This window comes from Ovis aries, chromosome 8 (assembly GCF_016772045.2).
Source record: "Ovis aries strain OAR_USU_Benz2616 breed Rambouillet chromosome 8, ARS-UI_Ramb_v3.0, whole genome shotgun sequence".
Classification (NCBI taxonomy): Eukaryota; Metazoa; Chordata; class Mammalia; order Artiodactyla; family Bovidae; genus Ovis; species Ovis aries.
The window spans coordinates 74544224-74563712 of NC_056061.1; the positions used below are offsets into that span (position 1 = coordinate 74544224).

Sequence of the window (19489 nt, forward strand, 5' to 3'; positions counted from 1 at the left end):
GTCTTTAGCCTACAGCTGCGGTCTTATGGTCACTTAGTTGAAGGGGTCTCAGGGTCGGGTGGTCACGTAGTCTTGAGAAACTGGCACCAGCAGGGAAAACAGGATATCTCCTTAAGGAAGGTCCAGTCTGCCCCCCAGGGCAATGTGGCCACTGTGACTTCATCCCTTGATTGTCAGGTCACCACAATGGGCCATATATTAACAATACGCTATGAGCCCCTTGCGAACTGTAACATGTGCAATGTTTTTTCTAAGTTGGATCCCACCACAGAGGCCTATAGGTACATGTTCACACTTTTTATGGGGGGCCTCCCTTTTTGACCTCCAAGAAGCCTTCCTGCACATGTGCACACAGGGAAGTCTTCCTTAACCTCAGGAGTGGGCACCTCATCTCTGCTTCAGCAGAGCTCAACTTTTGCCACTAACTTTGTCCTTGGAGTGAGGACAAAGCTTGAATGTTATTCCACCTGACAAATACCAGGTGTCCAGCCCAGGGGCCCACTGTTGCCTCCCTCACCAGAACCCGGTTTGGTGCCACTTCTGGGGATCCACCCCTAACAGAAGCACAGGACGTGGAAGGGCAGGAGGGGCTGCGGCTTCAGGCCTGGCCTCCCATCCCTGTGTCCTTAGGTGAAGCTGAGGCTCTTGCCTCTGCCTTGTCTCTGGAGCATGGCTGCACGATGCTTTTTCTCTCTCCTGGAATTGGTCATTGTTCTGCAGAGCTGGGTCCCCTCAGCCAAAGAGGAGGGAACTCTGTCTTGGTGAAGGAAGAAGATGAGTCTTTCTCATCCTTCCCTCAATCTTCTGAGCCAGGTGCTTGGGGCTTTGCCTGTTTCTTTCTTCGTGTGTGTGTGTGTCTGTCTGTCTGATTTCCAGTTGTGTTTAGAGGAGCCTGTAGATTAGCCAGGAGGTACCAGGGAAGTGTCCCCTCCCAGTGTTTGAGAGAGAGCCTAGCCCTCTGTCAACAGAAATCACCAAGAAACAATTTATAATAAGAATAGAAAAGAGTTCTGTTGGAGCCAAACGAACAACTAGCCCAGCAGCCAGCTTTCAGATTACTCTGAGAGAATGCTCCAGAGAAGCAGGGTTTTCTGCACAGTCTTATATCTCGTCAGAACAAAGAACATTAAAGAAGTGAGGCTTATATTTCTCCAATGATTCAAGAAAGAACAGACCAGCATGTACACATCCAGTCGGTACAGCCTTGGCCCCTGGGAAGGGCGACTTACCCTCAAAGAAGGACGAGCATTGGAATCCCAGGAGGAAGGGCATTTAATTCTTCATTTTTAGCATGGACATTCTTTCCTTCTGGTCAGGGTGTCCTTTTCCCTAGTAATTAAAGCAGACGTACAGTGTGTGTTTGATAGGCCACAAACAGGCTGTTTTAACTAACATAAAATTCAGGTAAACTCATGTATAAGCCAGAATGACTTCCCTATATCCCAATATGTGAACATCTCTTTCATCACTGCTCTGGAATCTTGCCTCTTAGACCCCAAGGTAGACCCCTCCTGGCACTGCACCTTTCTCTGGATCTTCTGGAAAGCAGACCCTTGGTTTATAACTCCTGCCTCTAGTCTTCCTCTTCACTCTGCCTGTTGCTGTGTCCTGCCTTCTTCCCCAGGAGGCCTCTGGCCACTCTGCGCCCCGTGTTCATTTACCACGTTTTCCAGGATGTTCTGCCTCTTCACTATCTGCTGAACGTCCTGTGTGTCCAGACAGACTGTGAGCCTTTGGAGGATACATGTGTTAGTAGCTCAGGCATGTCTGATTCTTTCAACCCCACTGACTGTAGCCCAGCAGGGATTTTCCAGGTAAGAATACTCATGTGGGTTGCCATTTCCTTCTCCAGGGGATCTTCCCAACCCAGGGATCCAACTCGCGCCTCCTACATTGCAGGCAGATTCCTTATTGCTGAGCCACCTGGAAGCCCTGGCGGAGGACAGACCCTGTCTTGCACTGTCATAATTTTCTCCACACCCCACCTCATGCTCTGCTTATAGTAGCTGCTCCCCCAACGTCTGACCGTGGGAATGCACCTGGCACCCGTGAACACACAGTCAGTGATCTGCAGAATTTGCCATTTTTTGTGAACCTCAGAGAGTCAGAGGAGTTAGGGCTGAGGATTTGGGGGCTGAGACCACTGGGACCCAGAATGGAGGCCCCTCCCACTGGTGGCCCAGCCCTTCAGAGGTTTCCTTGTGGTCTCAGGGACACTGGGGACATAAAGCATCCTTTTCTCCCCACCCAGCGCTCACCTGAGTGTTCCTTTCTCAGCTGCTCACTCTCTGGACTACCTTTTCACTCTCCATACTCATTCCAAACCTGGACAGCCCTGCTTAACTTACATGTTCCCCCTTCTCTTACTTTTCTCCTGATATTCAATAAATAAGATGCATTCAGCTCATAAATCCAGACGGTAGCCCAGGTTTGAGAAGAAGATTTCAAGATGGGATTAACTTACAGGAATTTCATTGAAAAAAAAAACCCTGTGAGAGAAAAGGAGGAAGATTGAGGAGGCTGGAGAACCATTCAGATGGACGCAGTTCTGACCCAAAATGAAGGAGAGAGGGGCAGGAGGCAGGGTGGTGGCATCCCACACTGCCATGTCGTCTGGGGAAAGTTCCATAAGGCTCTCGAGAAATCCATGTCCCCCAGGAAGGGGCCTGCCTCAGCCCCCCAAGACTAGCAGGCTTACTTCTTGGCTGGGAGCAGACATGGGGAGAATGACCTTGACACAAACACGGCGATGGACTTCAGAGCTCAGCTTGGGGCTTGCGGTCAAGGAAGCACACTGTAGTTCAAGACCTAAGGTACACCTCAAGTCTGACAAGCAAAAGCCAGACAAAGTGCTCAGCTTGAGAAAGAATGAGTCTTTTGTAAATACTGGGGTGTTTCCCTGCTGGCTCAGTGGTAAAGAATCTGCCTGTCAATGCAGCAGACAGGGGTTCGTTGCCTGATCCAGGAAGGTTCCAGTGCCGCAGGGCAACTAAGCCTTTGTGCCACAACTATTGCTCTAGAGCCCGGGAACCACAACTCCTGAGACCACGTGGTTCAGCTACTGAGCCCTCGCACCTTGGAGCAGTGCACCACAGCAAGAGGAGCCACTGCAAGGAGAAGTCTGCGTACCACAACTGAAGAGTAGCCCCGGCTCTCCATCACTAGAGAAAATCTCTCCATAACTAGAGAAAAGCCTTCACAGCAACGAAGACCCAGCACAGCCACGACTAAATCAATAGATACATAAAATTATTTTATAAAATATTCGTATTGTAGGGGAGGAAAAATAATTTCCCCTCCATCCCTCTGAGTTCTAGGCTCTAATAAAAGATGGATTAACAAGAGAAAAAGAAACAAAAGTTTCAGTTCAGTTCCGTGGCTTGTGTCTGCCTCTTTGCAGACACATGGACTGCAGCACGCCAGGCTTCCCTGTCTATCACCAACTCCCAGAATTTACTCAAACTCATGTCCATCGAGTCAGTGATGCCACCCAACCACCTCATCCTCTGTTGTCCCCTTCTCCTGCCTTCAATCTTTCCCAGCATCAGGGTCTTTTCCAATGAGTCAGTTCTTTGCATCAGGTGGCTAAGTTTATTAACATGTATACCTCATGTATATATGGGAGATACCCACGGAAAAATGAGTATCTCCTTAGAATTCAGAGTTAAATACTACCTTTAATTGTACAGCACAGGGAATAGAGTCAATATTTTATAACTATAAGCAGAGAATAACATGTTAACATTGTGAATCACTGCGCTGTATACCTGAAACTTATATAATAGATAGCTCAATACCACAATCCAAAAAAATTTTAATAAATAATAAAAAGCAGTTTATATCATACACACACAAAATATCACATTAATAAGGAAATGAGAGAGGAGAGGGATGTAGGCTTAGGGGAGATAAAAGATGTTTAAGAAAGTGAGAAATGGAATATATTCTGCCATATCAGCAAATGAGGATGCTATAGTCACCAGTGATTGCTCAGCCTTCCTATGAGAGCTGGTGAGCCCTAAGGGCACTCAGGAAGAACACCTACGATCTAGCAGCCCTCAGGCTGCAGCCGTTATTTAAGGGGCTAGAAAAATTCACATTGAGATATCTGACCACCAGTTATTTGGGGCAAGAGTTAGGCCAAGGGGCCTGACCATCTTGGCTCAACCCCACTCTGGGGATCCCAGAGCTTTTTATATAAAACTAGATAAAATGGACAGGGAACAAAAGAGAAAAAAAATTCCAATACGCTTCCCCTGTGGCTCAGTGGTAAAGTATCTGCCTGTAATGCAGGTGACATAGGTTTGAACGCTGGGTCAGGATGATCCTCTGGAGAAGGAAACGGCAACCCACTCCAGTATTCTTGCCTGGGAAATCCATGGACAGAGGAGCCTGGTGGGCTACAGTCCATGGAGTCACAAAAAGTCAGATGCGACTGAGCTACTGAACAACAATAACGATAGAAACTAAAGTTAAAAGGTATACAAGCTAATGGAATTTAGATAAGAGTATATAAAATTGGTATATCTAAATGGATTTATAGAAAATGGTTAAATCTCTTGTTTAACTATACTATGAGATAGACATGTTTCACTGGAGAATAGTTCTCCTGCGTGGTATTATAAGACAAGAGATATAGATTGCCACCCAGGAGATAATAACTAAACATACTAACCAATAATGTTACCTGAGCCACACAAGAAAGGAAAAAAAAACAAAACAAAACTGGGAACTAACATACTAGGACTAATAAAAATAGTGATTTTGCTTTGGGTGTAATTTGTAAACTCAAAAGTATCTTTGCTAAATATTTTATATAAACCTTTGAAGGCATGGTAAATTAAACTCTAAAGTTCTAAAACAGACAATTAGTAAAAGAAATTTCAGTTTTGTTAAAGATCTTGTCACTGATTTTAATATCTTTAGGTGACAGAACTGTTCTTTAGAAAACTATAAAAGCAACTGGCTTTCTCTTAGAAATCTCTTACAAACCAAAGTGTAAATACAAGCCCCAAGGACTGAGACTGAGCCTAATTAGCTCCATCAGACAAGAGTTGAAACCAAGGGAAAAAGTGGCAGCTTTAAAATTAAAAGCGCTGGGAATGTTCTGTTAACCAAACCGCACAGATAGCAAAGCCTTAGTCATCTGAGCAAACAATGTTAATGTATTTCAGCTGTTCTTTGTAAACGAATAACTTTATATTATAATACCCGATTCATGGTTAAGCTTTTAAGTGAAGCTATGAGATCTCTGGTTTTGCCTGTATATTTCTGTGTACACATTATACATGTGAGATATCTCTATTTCTAAAAAGTTTTATCAAAATTCGATTTATAAAGAACTATTTAATTTCAATAAAAAGCACTTACATTTAAAGACAGTGGCTAAAGTAACTTTCAGGTTCATGTAAACTGGCAAATATTCAATATTAAGTTGATATCTGGTATTAATGTTTGTTTATCTAATTGATATAGACATCTCAAGAGTCATCAAAATTATGTAACTCCTTATTGTACCTAGATTTAATACATAAGACCTTACTAGATCTGTTATAAGAAAAATAACTTGATATTATGAAATCTGAAAGTAAATGTAAATGAGATAAAAACATTGGGATAAACTCTTTAAAATGATTAAATTTTAGAAATGTCTACCTAAAATAATCTTTCTAGATATTTGATAACTGAGTCTGAGCAAGCTCCAGGAGTTGGTGATGGACAGGAAAGCCTGGCATGCTGCAGTCCAGGGGGTCGCAAAGAGTCGGACACAACTGAGCAACTGAAATGACTGACTGGCTGAAAGTCCTAGAACTGTGCTAATTTAAGTGATCCAAGTTTATTAAATAAAATATACTGAAACATCAATTACTAAATAGAAAAACTAAAGGTATTTAGAAATATCAAAAAATGTTGCTATCACATCGAGATGTTCTCTATAAGAGAACAAAAGTTTTAAAACCTTATCACTGGTGTTTATGATAACCAATCTATAAAATGCCAATGTAAAAGACAGTCCATTGCTTAATTCTTAGCTTTTACTAAAAACTAAGGTTTTAAGTGTTGAGGATTCTAATTTAAACATGTCACTAAAGCTACAAGGAATAATACAGTAACATTTCAGTATATAGTAAGAAGTAAAATATATGTTTTCAGTTAAAAAAGATATGAGAAATGAGATTATATTTTATGCAGGAAAAAAATTAGCTGGTTGATCATATTTAGATGGAAAAATGAGAGACAGGATGAATACAGAAAGTGATGAGAGATTATGCAAAGGAAGCCTGAGGAGGAAAAATTTTATACATAGTTAGGATGAACAACACTTAAGTGCTAAGTGAAGTCGCTCAGTCGTGTCCGACTCTTTGCGACCCCATGGACTGTAGCCTACCAGGCTTTTCTGTCTATGGGATTTTCCAGGCAAGAATATTGGAGTGGGTTACCATTTCCTTCTCCAGGAGATCTTCCCAACCCAGGGACTGAACCCGGGTCTCCCGCATTGTAGGCAGATGCTTTACCATCTGAGCCTTGAAGCTAACTAAATGGATTTTGTTAAGTAAGGTAACACAAGACTGGAATTTGATTTCTCTTTCTGTTAAAAGTGCTCCTGTTTGAAAACAAATTGCATGAGTTTCTGTGCCCTTTGGTGAGCCATATTTACTGTTTTTGTGACTTTGGTGAAGTGAATAAGTACTGTTTCAGTGACCTATGATCCTGTTGTCTTTTAAAACTTTTTTTTAATATTTCTAACAAACTTCCCAAATAGTAAAATCTAACTAAAACTCCTTTAGCCTCCAGCTGACTCAGAGATGCTTCAAAAAAATCTCTGAGACATCTCAGAGAAAAATACTAAATTAAGTTTATTTTTAATTCAAAAACATTGTCAAGTTATTGAAGGTAAACTTTAGGTTGTATTGTATTGATAAATGTCATTGATATAGATATTCAAAAATTTATCCCTAACATCTGATATGTCCTGATATAATATTATCAGTCATAATTCTAGTTATTATCCTAAAAGGTTATATGTTACAGAAATATCCAAGTTTCCTGCTAATTACATTGTATTCAAAGTTTTAACTATACTATTTTAAATTTGTCTTTCATAGAGTTTTATAATTTTATATTGCTTGTACAAAATAAAGATTTTCAAAAAGACTCATAAAAAGAACCTGTTTAAACAAATGTCAGTTTCTGATAGCTTTTAGGTAATGCCACTAAACTGGATAATAAATGACACACTATAATAGAAAACTTGACTAATTCCTGCAGATCGATAGGAGTTAAGTACATGAGACTAAATAGATAAATATAATTTATAACTTTGATTTTAGAAAACATACTAACTTGAATCTGTCTTCCAGTAAACCTTTTTCTCTGATACTGTCCCAAGTTGATATATTAAGCCTTTGTAAACAAAGATGAAACATTTAACTTTTTCTCTCTACCTGATACTGGCAAAATTTGGATTCTCTAGCTGGCTCTCCTATGGATTTGATGGTTTATTACAACTGGATGACAACTAGTGATACTAATCTTGGTTTTAATTTATTTTTCATTTTCAAATTGTTTATGCCTGTGTCTCTACTACACTATGACTCTGTCAATGTTGCTATTAACAGCTGCTGCTGCTGCTGCTAAGCCACTTCAGTCGTGTCCAACTCTGTGTGACCTCACATAAGGCAGCCCACCAGGCTCCCCCGTCCCTGGGATTCTCCAGGCAAGAACACTGGAGTGGGTTGCCATTCTGCAATGTGTGAAAGTGAAGACGCTCAGTCGTATCCGACCCTCAGCGACTCCACAGACTGCAGCCTTCCAGGCTCCTCCATCCATTGGATTTTCCAGGCAAGAGTACTGGAGTGGGGTGCCATTGCCTTCTCCAGCTATTAACAGTTACATTACTTATATTCTATTTTATAAGACTGTTGTCTCTTAGAGTGTATAACCAGGCTTCCAACAAATGTAACAGTGGCTTAAAACAATTAATCAAATATTTAGTTCTGTATATGATCAATAATTATAATAGTGTGACTCTAGGTATGGGAAAAGAAAGGAAGAGAACTATCTCCTGGATCACAATAGGTTAAAAGACAGAGGACCCAGGAAATCTTTCATTCTCTATCAATGGGTCTAATCCAGAAACTAACACCTGGAGCGATATATCAACGAAAACCTTCACCTGACCTGGGATGAGCCTCCCAGCACCGTGGGACCAAAATTGGTCACGAAATGTCTCCCAAATATCGGTCGAATTTCTGACCAAGGGAAAGGACTGGAAAATGGAATATTTCCTGTTATGTCAGTAAAGGATGTCACAGTCATCAGCGATTCCGGCCCTCCAGAGCACTCAGGAGGGAAAAGAACACCTGTGTGATATGGCAGGAATCAGGCTGCAGCCACTTGCTACTGGGAGCCCTGAGGAACTTGGAGGGTGAAAACACAGACAAGTGGCCTCAGAGAGCTGAGATGCGTATGAAAGCAATGATTTCAGTGAGCCCAAACTCTTGCATCTTCCCATATATAGGAAAGCACTAAATTCCCTAACTTGAGATATCTGGTTTTCTTTAATTCACAAAAATACTTTTGATGTTCAGACTACCTGCCCTCTGTTGCAAACTTCTACATCACCTGAGTCCTCCCCGCTGCCTTCTTGGAAGAGTTCTCTCAAGGCTACTTGAGATGCTACCTCCGGGATTTATGTCTTAAAAAATTCCACCAAAGAAAACACAGCTCTCAACTTTTAGGTTGTGACTATTTTTTAAGTCAACAATGGTCAATTGGTTTTCAAGTCATGGGCAAAGAAGAGTGTTTTCAGCAAAAGGTGCTGGGGCAACTGGAGAGTCACATATACAAAACTAACTCAAATTGGATCATAGACATACATTGAAGAGATAAAACTATGAAAGTCTTAGAAGAAAAGATGAGTGAATTTTTGCCTTTGCATTTGACAAAACTCTTCTTAAATACAATACTAGCCACAAATGACAACAGAAAAAAAAAAAGACTTTTTCAATATTTTTCTTTAAAAATTGCCTTTTAAAGGATACCATGAAGAAAGTGAAAAAATGAGAGAAGATATTTGCAAGTCTTGTGTCTGGTAGGGCTTCCAGGTGGCTCATTGGTAAAGAATCCACATGCCCACGCAGGAGACACAAGTTCGATCCTGGATCAGGAAGATTCCCTGGAGGAGGACACAGCAAGTCACTCCAGTATTCTTGCCTGGCAAATCCCATGGATAGGGGAGCCTGACAGTCTACAGTCCACAGCATCACAAAGAGTCAAACACAATCGAGCGGCTGAACACAAGAACGAGCTCACATATATCTGGTAAGTGACCGACATCAGAATAGATAAAGAACTCACTCCATAATGGGTGTGCTCTCCGGACAAGCTCCCAGGGAGGACCCATGGCAGATGATCTAAAAAGTGCTGAGGAACCACAACGGATGAAAGGACACGCTGTCACATCTTACATCATTCTAGCCTCAAAATAACTTTACCATGAAAAACTAACTTTTGTGTTTTTGTTATAAACAAGTGGACTAGAACATTTCATTTAAGTCATAAACAAGTAGAACAACTTCATTTAAGTCAAAAGCAAGTGGATTTGAAATCAGATCAAACCAATACACAACAGACATTCCGTGTGGGAGGCAGTGTGAAGGGAGGGGTGCTGGGGAAGACCGTGTTCCTCGGACCCTGGAGGTTCAAGGTGAGCGTGGAACCACTGTTGGGGAGGAGCAGAGAGGGACTGTCCCTAGGAGTGGGGTGGTGCCCTGCACCCTCTAACTTGTCCCAGACTTGATCACAGACCATCTAGAAGGGCGGTGGGAGTAACTGCTGCCATGTATTTTATTTAGCTCATCTATTTCAGTTCAGTTCAGTCACTCAGTCATGTCCGACTCTTTGCGACCCCATGAACCGCAGCACACCAGGCCTCCCTGTCCATCACCAACTCCCAGAGTCCACCCAAACCATGTCCATTGAGTCGGTGATGCCATCCAACCATCTCATCCTCTGTTGTCCCCTTCTCCTCCTGCCCTCAATCTTTCCCAGCATCAGGGTCTTTTCTAATGAGCCAGCTCTTCACATCAGGTGCCCAAAATATTGGAGTTTCAGCTTCAACATCAGTCCTACCAATGAATACCCAGGACTGAACTCCTTTAGGATGGACTGGCTGGATTCCCTTGCTGTCCAAGGGACTCTCGAGACTCTTCTCCAACACCACAGTTCAAAAGCATCAATTCTTCTGCACTCAGCTTTCTTTCTAGTCCAACTCTCACATCCATACATGACCACTGGAAAAACCATAGCCTTGACTTGACTGACCTCTGTTGACAAAGTAATGTCTCTGCTTTTTAACATGCTGTCTAGGTTGGTCATAACTTTCCTTCCAAGGAGTAAGCGTCTTTTAATTTCACTTCTGCAATCACCATCTGCAGTGATTTTGGAGCCCAGAAAAATAAAGTCAGCCATTGTTTCCACTGTTTCCCTATCTATGTGCCATGAAGTGATGGGACCAGATGCCATGATCTTAGTTTTCTGAATGTCAAGCCAACTTTCTCACTCTCCTCTTTCACTTTCATCAAGAGGCTCTTTAGTTCTTCTTCACTTTCTTCCATAAAGGTGGTGTCATCTGCATATATGAGGTTATTGATATTTCTCCTGGCAATCTTGATTCCAGCTTGGGCTTCCTTCTAGCCCAGCGTTTCTCATGATGTACTCTGCATATAAGTTAAATAAGCAGGGTGACAATATACAGCCTTGATGTACTCCTTTTCCTATTTGAAACCAGTCTGTTGTTCTATGTCCAGTCCTAATTGAGCTGCCCTTATAAGGAATGCCATCTATGAAGGACTGACTTGGGGCAGCTGGTCAGGTGGCCAGGAAACACGGGATAGGATGGTAGAGAAGAGAGGGGCGGAGCCTGAGCGCCTGGAAACTCGCCGGGGCAGGACCGAGAAGTCGCCCTTGGCTCCTTAGCCTGCCTCCGTTCCAGGTCCTGGGTCCCCGAAATCACAGCGGCGGCGCCCAACTGACAACCGGAAAGAGCCTGGTCATCACCCCCAACCCTGGGCACTTCCTTACAGAGACTCACTCACCTGCCGGGCGGGCCTCCCGGGGCGCCGTCCCCCGACCGCCTCAGCTGGGCTCGGGGCCCCTCTTCCGCGCCCTCCCGGCGTCCGCGCTCCAGCGACGCCTCTCCGAACGCCGCCGGCCGAGCTTCCCCCGAGCCGGGGCCACGGGGCGTCGGGCTGAGATTCGAAAGGGCGAGTCACACTGAAAACCCCAAAACGAAACCCCGAGGAGAGTTTCGGAACTTTTGTGGTTGCGAACTCCAACCTCAACCTGAGCGAAACCTGACCTTGGCTGAACCGGCAGGCGAGGACCGCGCCCCGCTGATCGCAGGAGCCGGGTGCGGAGAGTACGAACCCTTGACGGGTCCCCACAAATGTTCTGTCTTCTCTTGCCACCCTGAAGCCACCAACCTGGAGCCCGCGGGGTTGAGCCACCTGCGCGGCGGATGTCGTGCTGAAGACGGGTAGCGCAGGGGAGGGAGCTGGGATAGGCGGGAGGGGGCCGCTGCTGCTGCTTGACTCGGGAAAATCCGTCAGTGTTTTACGGTGAGCTTGCTTCTCCGGGTCTCTAGGAGGATTTTGCCAACTTGCAGGTGAGCAAATGATAATAAATTCCCGGCTGTTCTGGAGCTCGGCTCCAACAGGCCTATTGGACCCTGTTGTACACCCTCCTCCGATATGGCAGACCTGGTGGGGTCGGCCGCTGCTAGTTTGATTAACAGAAGGGAATGACAACCCACTCCAGTATTCTTGCCTGGAGAATCCCATGGACAGAGTAGCCTGGCAGGCTCTACAGTCCATGGGGTCGCAAAGAGTCGGACACGACTGAGTGACTACCATGTAGGGAATCGTAATCATTACAGAGAAAGTTTGAAAGGTTAGGATGGGAAGTGGATGTAGGAGAAAAGAAGGGATAACTGAGCAGGAGATGGCAGCGGCAGTGGCGGTGGGGTGTAGGTAAGGGAGGAAGTGAGTTCAAAGAAAGATCAGAGCAGGAAGTGGTTCAGGGAATGAGCAGAAGAGCCAGCAAAAGGTGGGCTTTGCTTGCTCACACAGGAAGGGGCGTTTTGGAGGGAGGATAGTTATTCAAAGTGAATTTGGCTTTGTAATGTCATGACTATTTTTTTTAATGAGTAATTACATTTGAAACTTAAGAAATACTTCCTGGGTATAAGTGTTATTTTTCTTGTTTTTCAGCAGGGCTTCCTCAGTCTAGGACTGAAGACTTTGGGCGGTGCCAGGAGACAGAGGTATAGACACAGCCCAGGCTACCTTTTGCTGGTCACTCTCCTAAAGCTGCAGGGAGGAATGTCAGTGGCTCACACCGCAGGTCATCTTTTGCTGACACTGCTGCTGACAGAAGCCAGGAAGACTCTGGGCAGTGAGTGTCCTGGATCTGGGGCTCTGATCGGGGAAGAGGGGGACATGAGAAAATGGGGAGGGAAGGGGCTCCACCCTGGTGGGCACCTGTCCACCTGCTCTTAGGACAGGGTGTGGTTTAGCTGGACTGGCTGCCCAGGAGGGGACACCCTGCCTTCCGGGACCCCACCCAAGGCATGGTGCCTGGGCCTGTGCTCCTGTAGCAGCGTTCCCTCTCCTGGCAAGCCCCACCTCCTACTCCAGTAAGACTTTCCTGATGACCAGGGGCCCATCGTGAATGCGGCATGTGCCCTATGGCATCCTGCTCCCCATTCTGTCGAAAGTCTTGTCTGTTCAGATAGATTTGAAGTCTCTAGAAACCAGACACTGTCTTCTGTTTTTGCTGCCTCACAAGCTGGCATGTGCATACTTAGTCACTTGCTGCTGCTGCTGCTGCTGCTAAGTGGCTTCAGTCGTGTCCAACTCGGCGACCCCATAGACGGCAGCCCACCAGGCTCTCCCATCCCTGGGATTCTCTAGGCAAGAATACTGGAGTGGGTTGCCATTTCCTTCTCCAATGCATAAAAGTAAAAAGTCAAAGTAAAGTCGCTCAGTCGTGTCTGGCTCTTCGCGACCCCATGGACTGCAGCCTACCAGGCTCCTCCGTCCATGGGTGTGTCCAACTCTTTGCCAGCCTATGCACTCTGTAGGCACCTCTGTCCATTCTCCAGGCAAGAATATTGGAGTGGATTGCCATTTCCTTCTCCAGGGATCAATCCTGGGTCTCCTGCATTGCAGGCAGATTATTTACTTCCTGAGCCACCATATATCAGATAAATCTTCCTGCTAATAGTATATGGACGGAAAAGATCCATGGTGGCACCAAAGTGTTTAACTAAAGCTCAGACAGTTAAAGGAGAGGCAGGACTGAAGATGCAGCAGAGGAGGGGGTCTGGGATAGAGACCCCTCCCTCTGCAACCAGGCCCTGGAGGAGTAAACTCCCAGACACACCTGTGGTTTTCTCTCACAGATGCCCACTCTCTGTGCCTTGACCTCACTATCAAATCTCAGTCCAGACCTGGCCAGCCCTGGTGTCGAGTCCAGGCCTCCCTGGACACAAAGCCTTTCCCCAGTATGACAGTGACAGCAACAAGGTCAAACCTTTGGGTTTCCTGGGGAAGGAGGTAAACGACACGAAAGTGTGGACCGAATTGAGCCAAACACTGGCAGAAGCAGGAAAAGAGCTCAAGATGGTCCTGCCTGTCACCAAACTGGACAAAAAGGAGACAAGGGGTAAGTATGGGAAGGGGGTGGAGAGCTGGAGATAGCAAGAGAGAGTGCATGCAAGGTGGAGATTCCTGTGAAAGGACTGAACACGATCCAGCCTTAGAGACCCGCTGGACATGATGGGTAAGAGGGGGAGGTCATGGTCAGAAGATCACAGGCCCCTAGATGTGCAGACGCATTTGAGTGACTGGGGAGGAGGGACTGTGGAGAGTCCAGAAAGATTCATTGTGTGTGGGGGGCGCAGATCCTCCCATCCTGCAGGTAAAAATGTGCTGTCAACGCGAAGCTGAGCAATGCTCTGGTGCATCCTTGCACTTCAGCCTCAATGGATGGACAGTCCTCCTCCTTGACACCATGAGCGTAACCTGGACAGTCATCAATCCTGGAGCCACAAGCATCAAGGAGGAGTGGGAGAACAACCAGGAACTGGCAGAGTATTTCAGGAAGATCTCAACAGGAGACTGCAGCTATTGGCTTAGGGAATTCCTGGAACACTGGGAGAACATGCTGCTCCCAGAGCCCACAGGTAACTGAGTGGGGTGTGTGTGTGGGGGGGGGGGTGGCAGCTCTCTTCAAAGGTCTAGAGCCTTCATGTGTGGATGTGAGCACATATGTGTGTGTAATTGAAAATATGGTGGATGGATGGAGTGACTGATCTCTTGGTGGACTTCCTGTCTGGAGAGTCAGTCATGGGCATAGCGCAGAACTTGCCAGCATCCTCCTGTCCCAGCCCACCTCCCTCAGCACAGGAGCCCCCTTCCCCATTAACCAATGACCCAGACCCCAGGCACTGCACGATGGTCCCCAAATCTATATATGCATTATGTTTCCAGGCCTTCTCTCCCTCCTGTCATACTGGTCCTTTAACCAGCTCCAGTGTCACTTAATGAAGCCCTTATCCCTTCCCAGAGAGAATTAAGTGCTGCCAATTGTGTCCTCCTCAAAAAGGACTCCTCACAGTAAACATGTCCACCTGAAAGACAATCAGATGGACATTTACAGTCTCAGTGACTCAGACGGTAAAGAATCTGCCTGCAAGGCAGGAGACCCAGGTTCGATCCCTGGGTTGGGAAGATCCCCTGGAGTAGGAAATGGTAACCCACTCCAGTATTCTTGCCCGGGGAATCCCATGGACAGAGGAGCCTGGCTGGCTACAGTCCATGAGCTCTCAAAAGAGTCGGACATGACTGAGTGACTAACACAACTCAGGATAAATATTAGCTCCACAAAGACAGAGCACAAGCCCATTAATCTTTCCATACCCACACCTGAAGAGTGCCTTCACATGAGTCAGTAACTATATGGGGAACAGGTGCTAAGGACAACAGGTGCTGAGGAAGGTGTATTCTTAGATCTGACAAGGCTTTTGCTTTTTCATTTTAGAACCACTAATAATGGCCCCAGATATCAGCCAGTCTGCATCCATCCGATTGGTCGCTTGCATTATCCTATTGATCATCACCCAGTTAGTTCTAATTGCTTCATCGTCATGAATCTTATGAAGAAATCAGGGACCACAGCAGGTGAGAAGCCAGCCGGCCTCTGGCTCCTAGGCAGGCATGTTCTGGTCAGGACTTGGGAGAGGTGAGCCTCGGGTCTCACCAAGCCCCTGTCCACTGGACCCATCTTTACCAAGATGATGTTCCGTCTTTGTCTTGGGCCCACGCACTTCCCTGTAGGGTCGGGAACCACCCTGTTGTTGGGGTAGAAGAGGCTGGTGTGGGCAGCAGGACCGTGCAGTGGGAGTGGGGATGAAGACAAGTGTCTTCTCTTTTGGGGGCCTCGGGTACGAGATGTCAATGTGGTGGGGTGGGGTGTTGTCCTGAGATGTTACTCAGGCTTTCCCAGCCCTTTGATGAAAAAAACCTTTTGTTCTCTGATGATAGCACTATCTAGCTGAAATTTCCCCCAGTGTTCTAACAGCTATTCCATCATTTGGATGTTTCTCCTGGACTATGAGAAGGTACAATGTTAACCCAACTCTGGGTGGCAAACACTGACCCTTGATGACAGTCTGGCTGTTGATCTAATATACTACCTTCTACTCAGAGTGGGGTTTAACAAGAAGCTAAAGAAGCTTATGCTTAAGAATTCCTTCACTTTCCACGGCTGTTGATGGGCCCCTAAGATGTATTGACTTGGTCGTTTTGAGGATTTGCAAAAGTCAAATATTTGCTCACAATCAGTTAAGACTTCCAGTTCTATTCTTTCCATCAGACTTCCCTTCATGTGGGGTGGAATTGGGACGGGGGGCAGTGTTGGAATTTTTTTAATTCTGTTAAGAAGATAATGCATTAGGGATATACTTCTGTGATTTAATGAGACATAATTTATGTGTTCACACTCACTTTCATGTATAGTTAAGTTACCACATGCTTTTATGGGCTGAATGTTCTTAATTCATGTGATAAAATCCTCACCTCCAGGAAGACTTGTTGAAACCACTCAGTCGGTGGTGTGTGGTTATAGTCTGTGTTGTGACACAATAGGAAGTATACGTTTGGTCAGAGTCCTGGTTCCTGGAGCAGAGTTTCTAAAACCCACATTTTGGTATCATATTTGGTGTTCTGAGTGTAGAAAAATAGCTTTTCTTTAGAGACCTAGCAGATTAATACATATGCAGAAACCACAGTCAAGTGCTAACTGCCTAGATGTCATGACACAAAAGTATGAGGCTACCAGTTGATTTATCATGTAGATTAATATGCATATTAAGATACTAACAGTTAATGCATAAAGATGTATCCAGGACAGAAGAAAGGATAAAGTGTGATATAGCCAGAAATGGAACACTATAACGCAATCAATAAAGAATGAATTACTGCAGTAAAAACATAGATGCCTCATAAAAAGGATTTGAGAGGCAAGTGCTGGATACAAAAGAATAGATACGCTGTGGTACTCCTATTTGTTGTGTTACATGATTGTGCAGTTTAACTGAATTATCTTTTTAAGACGTATTTATTTTTGGTCATGCTGGGTCTTCAGTGCTGTGTGTGGGCTTTCTCTACTTGCTGCTCTCTAGTTACGGTACAAAAGCAGCTCACTGTGATGACTTTTCTTGTAGCAGAGCGCAGGCTCTAGGCTGCGGGCTTCAGTAGTTGGGGCACACAGGCTCAGCAGTTGAGGCTCCCAGGCTCCAGAGCACAGCCTCAGTATTTGTGGCCCATGAGCTTAGCTGTTTCACAGCATGTGGGATCTTCCCGGACAGGGATTGAACTCGTGTCTCTTGCATTGGCAGGCAGATTCATTACCAATGCGCCACCAGGGAAGCCCCTAATCAAATTATTAAAAAGACATTCTAAGCTTGCTTCTAAATCACATCTCCATAATTTATGGATGAAGATTAGATGTTCCATGACTTGCAACCAGGAAATTATGCATACTGGAAAAGATATTATTTAAAGGACTATCCACAACCTAGATGGACCCTTATCAGGTGCTCTAAACCAGCTCATGCACAACAAAACTGTAGAGAATTAGCTCTTGGATGAATATTTTCCACTTAGAAAGGGCGACTGTACTGAACTGGCTAACAGAGAACACTGCTGACCTCAGAAACACCTAAAAACAATGCTCAAACACAGAGGATGTTTGAGCTCATACATTCATACCAGGATGAGAAGAAGACAACATCAGAAAAAATTTTAACCTTTCAGTTTTCACTAATGTCTAGACAAACGAAGTTTTCTCCTGTCAGGAATATATTTGGTGATGCGGAGAATTCAATTATACACTGTACCTTTTTTGCCCAATGAGAATCACATGAATGTTTATTGAAACTCCTTTATTTTAGGGGCCCAAATGTGGTAAAGTCCTACCATTAGGTGAAGGAGACCTCACCTGGAAATAGGGTGTGTGCAGATGTAATCCAACCAAGGTGAGGTCAGCGTAGATTAGGTTGGGCTCTAATCCAAAGACTAGTGCCTTTATCAGAAAGCATGCCTTTAAAGAAATGTAGGCATGCAAAGAAGAGATGTGCCGGGAGCCAGCGTGAGGAATCCTGCCCATGGCAAAGGTCATGAGAAAGGAAGCCAGACATATGAAAAGGTGTGATCTGGCTTCAGGGGTTCCACCTAGGTTTTCCTGAACATCTACCCCCCAAAACCAGAGTCTGCCTGTGCTTTCCACTCTTCTGACATATCGGAGGGCCATCCCTGATCATCTTCCTCTCAAAGGAATTAACTTAGGGCTCCAGTTAACAGTCTCCTGCATATAAAAAGAATGTCTGGGTTTAAACCCCTATGATGGCTTTCTAATTTACCTGACCAGTCTGCCCAGACTTTTACAACTTGTGATTGTTTACGGTCCCTAACCGCGAGAGGCACAAAGCTTAAAGCATCTAAAGATACAGAGCCTTTTCTAAAGAGCTAAAAACTATATTGGTGATGGGTTTCACTGTTGAGTCAATCACTGCTGCCAGGCCTCCATATTCTTTATCTTTTAGGCACCTGAAGGATGTTAATCCATGTAATTGGGATATAGAAAAAGGAATATAGTAGTTTTGATGTTAGCAACACTAGACTTTTGAGTTAAGTACTTTTCTCTTTGTTATAAATCACTGTACTTCTTTCATTGTTATAAACTGTTGTGTCCTTGCTATGTAAGAATGTAACTTTATTTAGTGCTTTCTGAGAGTGGCACCAGACTTTGGGAAGAACAACACAAATAAGTCTTCTGGTTGACAGACCCTTATCAGAAAAGGGCCGTAAAGTGTTAACTGGCCCTCTGGCCAGAAGATGATGTAAATCACCTAAGACTTGTGTGTACAACTAGGTATACAGAGAGAAAGCCTGGTCTCGATAAGAGTCAGGGCTGCTGACGCTGCATAATTTTGTATTATCCATTGATCTCTATGTACAATCAAAAGTATAAAAGGCCTTTCCGGACAATAGAGGAGGGGCCAGTCACTGGAAAGTCTGGTTTCCCCTGTGTCTTCTTTACTCTATTTTCTGGCTGAATTCCCATCTGGGGCATGGAGGCTCGCCATGTCTACTTACTTGTCCTGGCTTCTAAGATCCACGAGAGAGGGAGCCCAAGGCGGGGCACCCTCTGCTATTCAAACGGGTGCTGGTGGCCTAACGTAGATGGTGCAAACCTCTTGTCCTGAGGTTTTATTAGTTCTCTGTGTAAACCAAGTTATTCAGCCTCTTTTCTCCACTAAATTTTCCTACTATACTATTTCTTCCTAACCTCTTTTTATATTTCTAAACAAGTTTTTCCTCGCCTACTCCGTTCCTGCTTCGAATTACCCTGGATCCACCAGGGCTAGACCCCAGCAGAGATGGATATAGGAAAACAAGACACACGAGTGTCATGGAAGGACAGAAGTAGACACTGGAGCTACGCAATGCCAAGTGTTTCTGGCAACCACCAGTGCTGTGCATAGTACCTCAGTCATGTCTGACTCTTTGTGACCCCATGGACTGCAGCCCACCAGGTTCCTCTGTCCATGGGGATTGTCCAAGCAAGAATACTGAAGTGGGTTGCCATGTCCTTCTCCATGCAACCACCAGTAGTCAGGAAGAGAAAAGATGGAGCCTCCCTTAGAGCCTTCAGAGAGGGCCCTACTGACAGCTTGATTTCAGACTTCTAACCCTCACAATCTTGAAAGAATACATTTTGGTTGTTTCAAGCCATAGAGTTTGTGGTCATTTTTATGAAGACTTCACTGTCCTGACCAGCTTGTGGGGGCTTAGGCTGCATTCCCAGCACAAAGGGAACTGGTGAGCAAGAAGGAAGGCAGGAGAGTGGTTTTAGAAAAAAG

At 44.9% G+C, this 19489-nt stretch overlaps 1 pseudogene; it reads left to right on the forward strand.

Annotated features, from left to right (window-relative positions):
• Positions 1 to 8788: 8788 nt before the first annotated feature.
• On the forward strand, positions 8789 to 19361 carry LOC114116135 (retinoic acid early transcript 1E-like; annotated as a pseudogene).
• Positions 19362 to 19489: the final 128 nt, after the last annotated feature.